This window comes from Morus notabilis, unplaced genomic scaffold (assembly GCF_000414095.1).
Source record: "Morus notabilis unplaced genomic scaffold, ASM41409v2 Scaffold35, whole genome shotgun sequence".
Taxonomy (NCBI): domain Eukaryota; kingdom Viridiplantae; phylum Streptophyta; class Magnoliopsida; order Rosales; family Moraceae; genus Morus; species Morus notabilis.
Window position 1 is genome coordinate 1,529,982 of NW_010361505.1, and position 8,376 is coordinate 1,538,357.

At 39.2% G+C, this 8,376-nt stretch overlaps 1 pseudogene; it reads right to left on the reverse strand.

The window, feature by feature from the left end:
* Positions 1-672: 672 nt before the first annotated feature.
* Positions 673-4,816, reverse strand: LOC112091913 (annotated as a pseudogene).
* Between the last annotated feature and the right edge of the window lie 3,560 nt (positions 4,817-8,376).

Below are 8,376 nucleotides of genomic sequence, written 5' to 3' on the forward strand. Positions count from 1 at the left end.
ATTGGCGCCACACACAGGGTAAAACCCTAGTTAGGTGGCTGGCCACTTAAAGGAAAAAGGGAAGGGATTTTCTGTTCGAAATTCAAAATTGGAGATAGGGATTTGATCCTGTTTTAAAGTTTGACTTCTACTCTTTAAATATGAGAATGATAGAAAATTGTGGACACAATTTTTGAAGCAATTTTTCAGCCCTAATTGTTGGTGGCCGAAATTCATAGAGCAAAAGAGAGAGAAAATATTTTTCTCCAAAAATTCCACATCATGCATGCGTTGGTGTTTGTGGAAATTTGAGTGTTTAAGAAACTTGTTTTGTCTCACGTGTGCCCACACACATGTCTATGGAGAATCAAGGAATTGACATGGAAGACTTTGGTATTCTAAACACAAAGATTGGAGCAAGGACTGTTCGTGGTCAAAGAATTCAAGTTATCATCCGAGTCAGCTTCCAGGTATTTTTTCGGATTGAATTCTTGATATAAATTAATGCGATTAATTTATTCGTGCATAAATTAATATAATCTATAGAGTGTCTCAAAAGTTTTATGAAAATTTTTGTTATACACGATCCGCCTCCCCTACGCTTCCTCACCCGAATTCGATTCGGGAACCAGCAACCCAATCACCAGGCTCAAAAATCAACTTGTGGCACCCCTTGTTAGCTTGCTAGATGTATTATTTGGTTCTTCTCTCAATGTTGAGTTGTGCCCTCTCATGGATTTGTTTCACAATTTCAGCCTTATTTTTACCATCTAAATCCACATGCTCAGAAACAGGTAATGGTGATAAATCTAAAGGAGTTAAAGGATTAAAACCATAGACAATTTCAAACGGTGAGAACTTAGTGGTGGAATGAATGGTTCGATTATAAGCAAACTCAACATGTGGTAGACACTCTTCCCATGTATTAATGTTTTTGCTAATGATAGCCCTCAACAAAGTGGATAAAGTCCTATTAACTACTTCTGTTTGACCATCAGTTTGAGGGTGACAAGTAGTAGAAAACAAAAGTTTCGTTCTTAATTTTCCCCATAATGTTTTCCAAAAGTAACTTAAGAACTTTCCATCCCGATCCGATACTATTGTTCTAGGCATTCCATGTAACCTCACAATCTCCTTAAAGAATAATTCGGCTACATGAGAAGCATCATCATTCTTATGACAAGGGATAAAATGAGCCATCTTAGAAAATCGATCTACAACCACAAAGATTGAATCACTACCCCGCTTACTCCTAGGCAAACCCAAAACAAAATCCATAGAAATATCAATCTAAGAAGAACTAGGAATAAGGAGGGGCGTATAAAGACCATTCGGTTGTACCTTTGATTTAGCTTGCCTACAAGTGACACATCTACCACAAATTCTCTCAACATCCCGTTTCATGTGTGGCCAATAGAAGTGCTCTTGCAACATTGCTAGGGTTTTAGCAACCCCAAAGTGTCCCATTAATCCCCCACCATGGGATTCCCGAACTAGTAAGTCTCTCATTGAACAATTACGCAAACACAATTTGTTCTCCCTAAACAAAAAGCCCTCATGCCTATAGTATTTTCCTTCCGCTGCCTTTTCACAAGCTCTATACACTTCCCCAAAGTCGTGGTCATCATAATAAATGTCCTTAATATGTTCAAAACTAATGAATTTAGCATCAAGAGTAGTTATTAAGGCGTACCTGCATGAAAGTGCATCCGTAACCACATTCTCCTTACCTTGTTTGTACCGAATGACATAGGGAAAAGTCTCAATGAATTCAACCCAGCGAGCATGTCTCTTGTTAAGTTTGTGTTGACTTTTCAAATGCTTCAAGGATTCATGATCCGTACAAATCACAAACTCTTTCGGCCATAAGTAGTGCTGCCATGTCTCTAAAGGTCGAACCAATGCGTACAACTCTTTAGCATAAGTGGGGTAATTAAGGGCAGCCCCGCTTAGTTTCTCGCTAAAGTACGCAAGTGGTCTTCCATCCTGCATAAGAACAACGCCTATACCTACACCGGAAGCATCGCATTCTATTTCGAACGTTTTAGAAAAGTTAGGTAAAGCAAGTAAAGGAGCGTGAGTAAGCTTGTGTTCAATAAGCTGAAACGCCTTCTCTTGTTCTTCACCCCATTTGAACGCAATGTTCTTTTTTATCACTTCGGTAAGCGGTGTGGTGATGGTGCTAAAGTCTTTCACAAATCTCCTGTAAAAACTAGCAAGTCCATGAAAACTTCTAACATTACTTACATTGGAGGGGGTCGGCCACTCTTGGATGGCTTTGATCTTCTCTTCATCAACCTCAATTCCTTTAGCACTCACCACAAAACCTAGGAAAACAAGCTTATCAGTGCAGAAAGTACACTTTTTAAGGTTAGCATATAATTTCTCCTTTCTAAGCACCTCTAAATCGAATGTAGATGTGAAGCGTGATCATGCAAATTCTTACTATAAATTAGAATATCATCAAAGTAGACAACAACAAATTTACCAATGAAAGCTCGCAAGACATGATTCATTAAGCGCATGAAAGTACTAGGTGCGTTAGTTAATCCAAACTGCATGACTAACCATTCATATAATCCATATTTAGTTTTAAATGCGGTCTTCCATTCGTCTCCTTCATTCATCCGGATTTGATGATATCCACTTTTAAGATCAATTTTAGAAAACACACCAGAGCCATATAGTTCATCCAACATATCATCTAAACGAGGAATAGGGTGTCGATACTTTACCGTTATGTTGTTGATGGCTTGACAATCAACACACATCCTCCATGTTCCATCTTTCTTAGGCACTAAAATTACTGGTACTGTGCAAGGACTCATACTTTCTCTCACATGCCCTTTCTCCATCAATTCCTCGACTTGTCTTTGAAGCTCTTTTGTCTCTTCCAGGTTGCTCCTATATGCGGGTCGATTTGAAATTAATGCCCCTGGAACAAAGTCAATTTAGTGTTCGATCCCTCGGATGGGTGGTAAACCATGTGGTACCTCCTCGGGAAACACATCCTCAAATTCTTGTAAGAGAGAAACAACAACACTAGGCAACATGAAATCAAGTTGGTTAGTGTTTAACAAGGTCTCTTTGTACATAAGTACAATCATCGGCCTTTTTGAAATCAATGCTTGCTTAACCTCACTTGTTTTTGCATAGAAGTTTCTTTGTTTTCTCTCAGTTTTTATCTCCTTGGCCGAACTCTTCTCTCTCTTGTCTTCCTTACTAGGTTCGACATAACTCCCTTTTTTTCTCTCTTTGGCCGTGGGTCTCTCTTTTACCTCAATCTCACTATGCACGGTTTCAAACTCATTGTTTTGCTCTCTCAAATTCTTTTGTTCACTCAATTTTTGCAACCTAACTTGGTCCTCGTAAACTAGTTTTGGTGTCAACAGAACTAGAGTGATAGTCCGTTGTTTGTGCGTGAGTGAGTACTTGTTGGTGAAGCCATCATGTTGCACACGCCTATCAAATTGCCATGGTCTTCTGAGAAGGAGATGTCCTGCTTGCATTGGTACGACGTCACACAATACTTCATCTTCATACTTACCAATCCGAAAGGGTACAACCACCTGTTTTGTAACCCTCATTTCCCTGCTATTATTCAACCATTGTAGCTTGTAAGGGCGAGGGTATTTAAGTGTTGTGAGCCCTAGCTTTTCAACCATAGAAGTACTAGCAACATTAGTACAACTACCACCATCGATAATAACACTACATACCTTGTCTTTCACATGGCAACGAGTGTGAAAGATGTTCTCTCACTGTGCTTCTTCTTCCTTTTCTTTAGCTCGCATGTTTAAGGCTCACCGTGCAACTAGCCCAAGCATTTCACCAGGGGCTGCCCCGAACTCCTCTTCTCCTATGGGGGCATCCTCCAATGGTGGCATATCATCTAGATCATCCTCATCTTTCGAATCAATTTCTCCATTATCCCGGATCACCATAACCCGCTTGTTTGGGCATTGGCTTACTATGTGTCATCTTCCTTGACATTTGAAACACTTAATCTCACTGGAACGAGTAGTATAGGGGCTGATTTACCTTGAAAGGTTGTGGGATTGGTGGCTGGTTTGTGCTCGGTTTTGGCCTTGAAGGGGGCTGGATTTTCTTCTTTTCTTGGATAGCTCAGCCTCCAAGGTGTTACACTCAGATTTTGAAGGGCTGGTCTTGGTCGTGTTCCACTCCTTTTGAGTTGCCTCTCAACTTTGATTGCCATATGCACCAAATCTTCCAATTCCACATAATGGTGTATCTCGATTGTGTTGACAATCTCCCGGTTTAACCCATTCAAAAACCTGGCCATTGTCGCCTCCCGATCCTCCTCCACATTAGCCCTAATCATGACTATCTCCATCTCTTTAAAATACTCATCAACACTCTGGTTACCTTGATGGAGACCTTGGAACTTGAGGTATAGATCTCGGTAGTTATGACTTGGTACAAATCTTCGCCTCATCACCCTTTTCATCTCATCCCAAGTTTTGATAGGACGATCTCCATTTCGCCTCCTATTAGTGCATACCTGATCCCACCACACAATAGCATAGTCAGTAAATTCAATAGCGGCAAGTTTTACCTTCTTTAGTTTGAAGTAGTTGTGATAGTCGAAAACCAACTCCATCTTCTTTTCCCACTCAAGATATGCCTCGGGATCACTTTTCCCTTGAAACGCAGGAACTTTCATCTTGATACTTCCCAAGTTGTTATCTACTCGGGTCCTAACTTCTCTACTCCATTCATACATCCTATGGCTACCCGCTGACATTCTATCAAACTCGTCCTCTAAATTATCTCCTTCGAATTCACCATTGTCCTCAACTCCCCTTCGGTGCGTCATGTTCTTCCTTGGAGCATTCGGTGGTGGTTGACTTTATGGGGTTCCCTCTTCTACTCTATCTAACCTCTTGTGTATGTGCTCGAGCTCCGCCCTCATCATCCGTTTCATCTTTCCCATTAATGCCTGCATTTGTAAATTTGGAGTAACGGTAGGTGGAATCTCTTCACTTGTGTTTTTCGCTTGATTCTGTGACATGATTAAATGATTAAAAGGTGTTTTCTCTCGAAAAATAATTCACTCAACCTCTCGTGTTTCACTTAACTTAATTTGGCTTTTACCCTCTATTATGCTCACACTCTCTGCCTTTTTTCACTCGTATTCTTCTTTTAGTTCTTTCAAAACTAGATCAACAGTAATAAGGAATTCAAGTAGCCAATCAAGTCAAGATTCAAACCAAACGAATTAAAATTTGTCACGAAATTTTTTTTTGACACTCAAACTTTAAAGGCTTCGAAACTAATGAAAACAAACAATTTTTGGCCCCAAAAATAAGGTCACTGGGCTCTGCCCAGGTGAATATTGTAGAGCTTGAAAAGATCTTTGATTTGATATATTACAGGTTCCGTAACGATTCCTAGTGGAAGTCGAAATCTAACAATAGTAGTTGGACTCAAACTCAAACAAATGGCTAGCTAACAATCGCAATTTTTTTTTTTTCAAATTCAAAACCCTAACCCTAACCCTAACCCTAATTGGGTGATTTTTTTTTACTAAGAAAAGAAAAACGTAATAAGCAAGAAAAAAAAGGACAGGAAAACCTGATGATCCTAAGCTCTGATACCAACTAATATGAACCCCACCAACAACGTGATGAAACCCGTAGCCAAATATGGGGTACGATTCAAGATCTTCAAGAATTGATGGAAACCGCGACCCGTTGCTTAGCAAAGAAAGAACCTTGGTATGGTGAAGACGCCACAAACGAGTATGGAAAATCTGTTTGATAAGTCGAGTTGAACACCACAAGGAAACCTTGATAAGTTCGGAATAGTTTCTTCAAGAACTCAAGAAGAATATCTCACAATGTGAATAAAAATATGAAAACTGTTTATTAAATTCAGATTTCAGCCTTAAATAGCCGAAAATAAGGTGTAGAGTTTAAAAATTATAAAAATCCTAATCTACCCTTAATGAGGTTGGCGCCTAAATGAAGATAAACACCTAAAGATAAGATAACACACACCTAAAGCTAATCCTAGGGAAGAAATCTAAATTTGAGTCTAACTCCTTCCTTTTAAACGCCTAATATGGAATTTAAATGTTTAAAACTAAACCTTAAATCTAAAAAGATAAAACGATAATGAAATCAAGTCTTTATCCGCAATTTTGACTTGATCCCTTGCTGGAATGTGCGCCTAAGCCTCTTGGTCTTGCCCTTAGACGTGTATCTTGGAATGACATGCGAATTGGCCATGCAATGGCTTAATGGATGTGTATGTCTGAATGGCTTTCTTCCGGATCAACTTTAATGAGCAAAACTAGCATTTGTTCACCCTCAGTAGTGAACACTCTCTCTTCTTGTTGTAGAAATCTCCGGACTAAGTTATTTAATTCTTCTTTAACTTTTTTACCTCGATACCTTGTCACCAGACCAACTGGGACTTGAATTGGATCGTGAGTATTCCTTGTATCTCTGATGTCCTCATCAGGTAATATGTTCTACTAAGTTTTAGAGTCACTTCATGAAACCTACCTAAAAATTGGTACAAAACTTCGGTAATTTGCCAATCATATGCGTCTATGTCTTACTCCTACTTTTGCACACATATAGTTTGTTATAGCATCCTTATAGGGGATGCATTGTTGAAGCATTATGTAAGTTGAGTTCCATCTTATAGGCATATCTAACGCTAATGCTCTAGGAGGTATATTTAATGCTTGTAAGAACCTATACCAATCTTCTTGTCTTTGGTTACTACCTTGAATCCATGCAAGACTATCTCTAATTCTTTTAATGTGATTACCCATTTCTTTTAAACTGGATTTAATAATTAAATTAATTACGTGACATGCACAACGTTGGTGAAAAATAGTACCGTCACCGAATAAACTTAAATCATTTTCAAAGAACTCAATTGCTTTTGTATTGGCACTAGCATTATCTAATATTATAGCCATTACTTTATCTCTTAATCTAAATTCATCAATTACATTTAAAATGATATTATATATTAAATCCACGCTATGTGATCCTATAACACATTTAAAACTTAATATTCTCTTATCTCAATCAAATCCTTTAAAGTAATGTCCGGTTATAGCTAAATAATCTTTATTGGTAACGACATACCAAATATTTGCCGTTAACGCAACGCATCCGCTAGTCGAGTGTAAAAGGTTTATTAATGCTTCTTTTTCTTTTTTAAATAATTTTAATAAATCTTTCCTAAGAGTAGTTTTTGAAGTGAACTGTGCATTAGGATTATGTACAACCTTAATATATCGTTGCCAATTAGGATGCTCTACAAAACTAAGTGGTTCATCTAAAGCAGCTATCATTCATGCAACTTCCATACGATCTACTTGCGGATCGTATTTCCAAGTGGTTAGACCACCGGTTGCGCGATCAAAAGATAATTGTGTTTGGTGGACTTCGGATCTGCTGGATTGGCTAAGCTTTTGAAGACACTTTTCGGAGTGTCTTCTCAAGTGTGTGGTGTCGTGAATAGTGTCACCTTGTAATTTAGATAAACAATATTTACACTGAGCTATATGTTTAGTGTTACCTTCATTGTCGATCTCCTCAATTATGTCGAAGTGATCCCAAACTGTCGAGGTGCGCTTGCATTTCCTCCTGGAGGTTGCAACACTTGCAGACGCAGGCGCAGTCGCACTTGCACTCGTCGCTTCTCCACGCTCACCACCATTGCAATCACGACCTCCAATACGTCCACCAAGGCTCGGATTAGTAGATTCCTGTGTAACAAATTCATTAGTGGAAAATTGCCATTCTTCCACGTTGTGTTGGGCATTAACGGGAATACCACTATAACCAAAAGGATCCATTATAAAAAAGTAAGAGCGATTTGAGAGAGAGAGCTTTAGGATAATGTGATAGTTTTTTGAAAAATTGTAATAGAGATTTGAGAGATTGAGAGAGATTGAGAGAGATTGAGAGAGATTAAGAGAAATTGAGAGGGATTGAGAGAGTTTGAGTGAGAAAAATGTGTGGGGGATGGGGGCTATTTATAGAGAAATTTTTGGGTTAAAAAATTGATGTTTTTTCAAAAAATTCGGGGTGCAACGGCTACTTTAAGAATCAGCGGGTCGGGTTCGGGCGGCAACAATAAAAAAACTAGCCGTTGGACGGGTTTTCGGGCATTCGGGCAGCTCGGGCATTTGGGTAAAATTCAGGTTTTCGGGCTTATTTTCGGGCGGGCACCAACAATCAGAATTTTGACCCTTTTTGGGGCAATTCAGGCAATCGGGCAAATCGGGCTTGGCTGGAAAAATTTAAAAAAAACTCCGGCGGACGACGGTTGACGGCGCCTACACGGCGGTGGGCTCTGGCGTGGTGCCCAAATTCGGGCTGCTCGAGCCTGAGCCCGAATTTACCACTT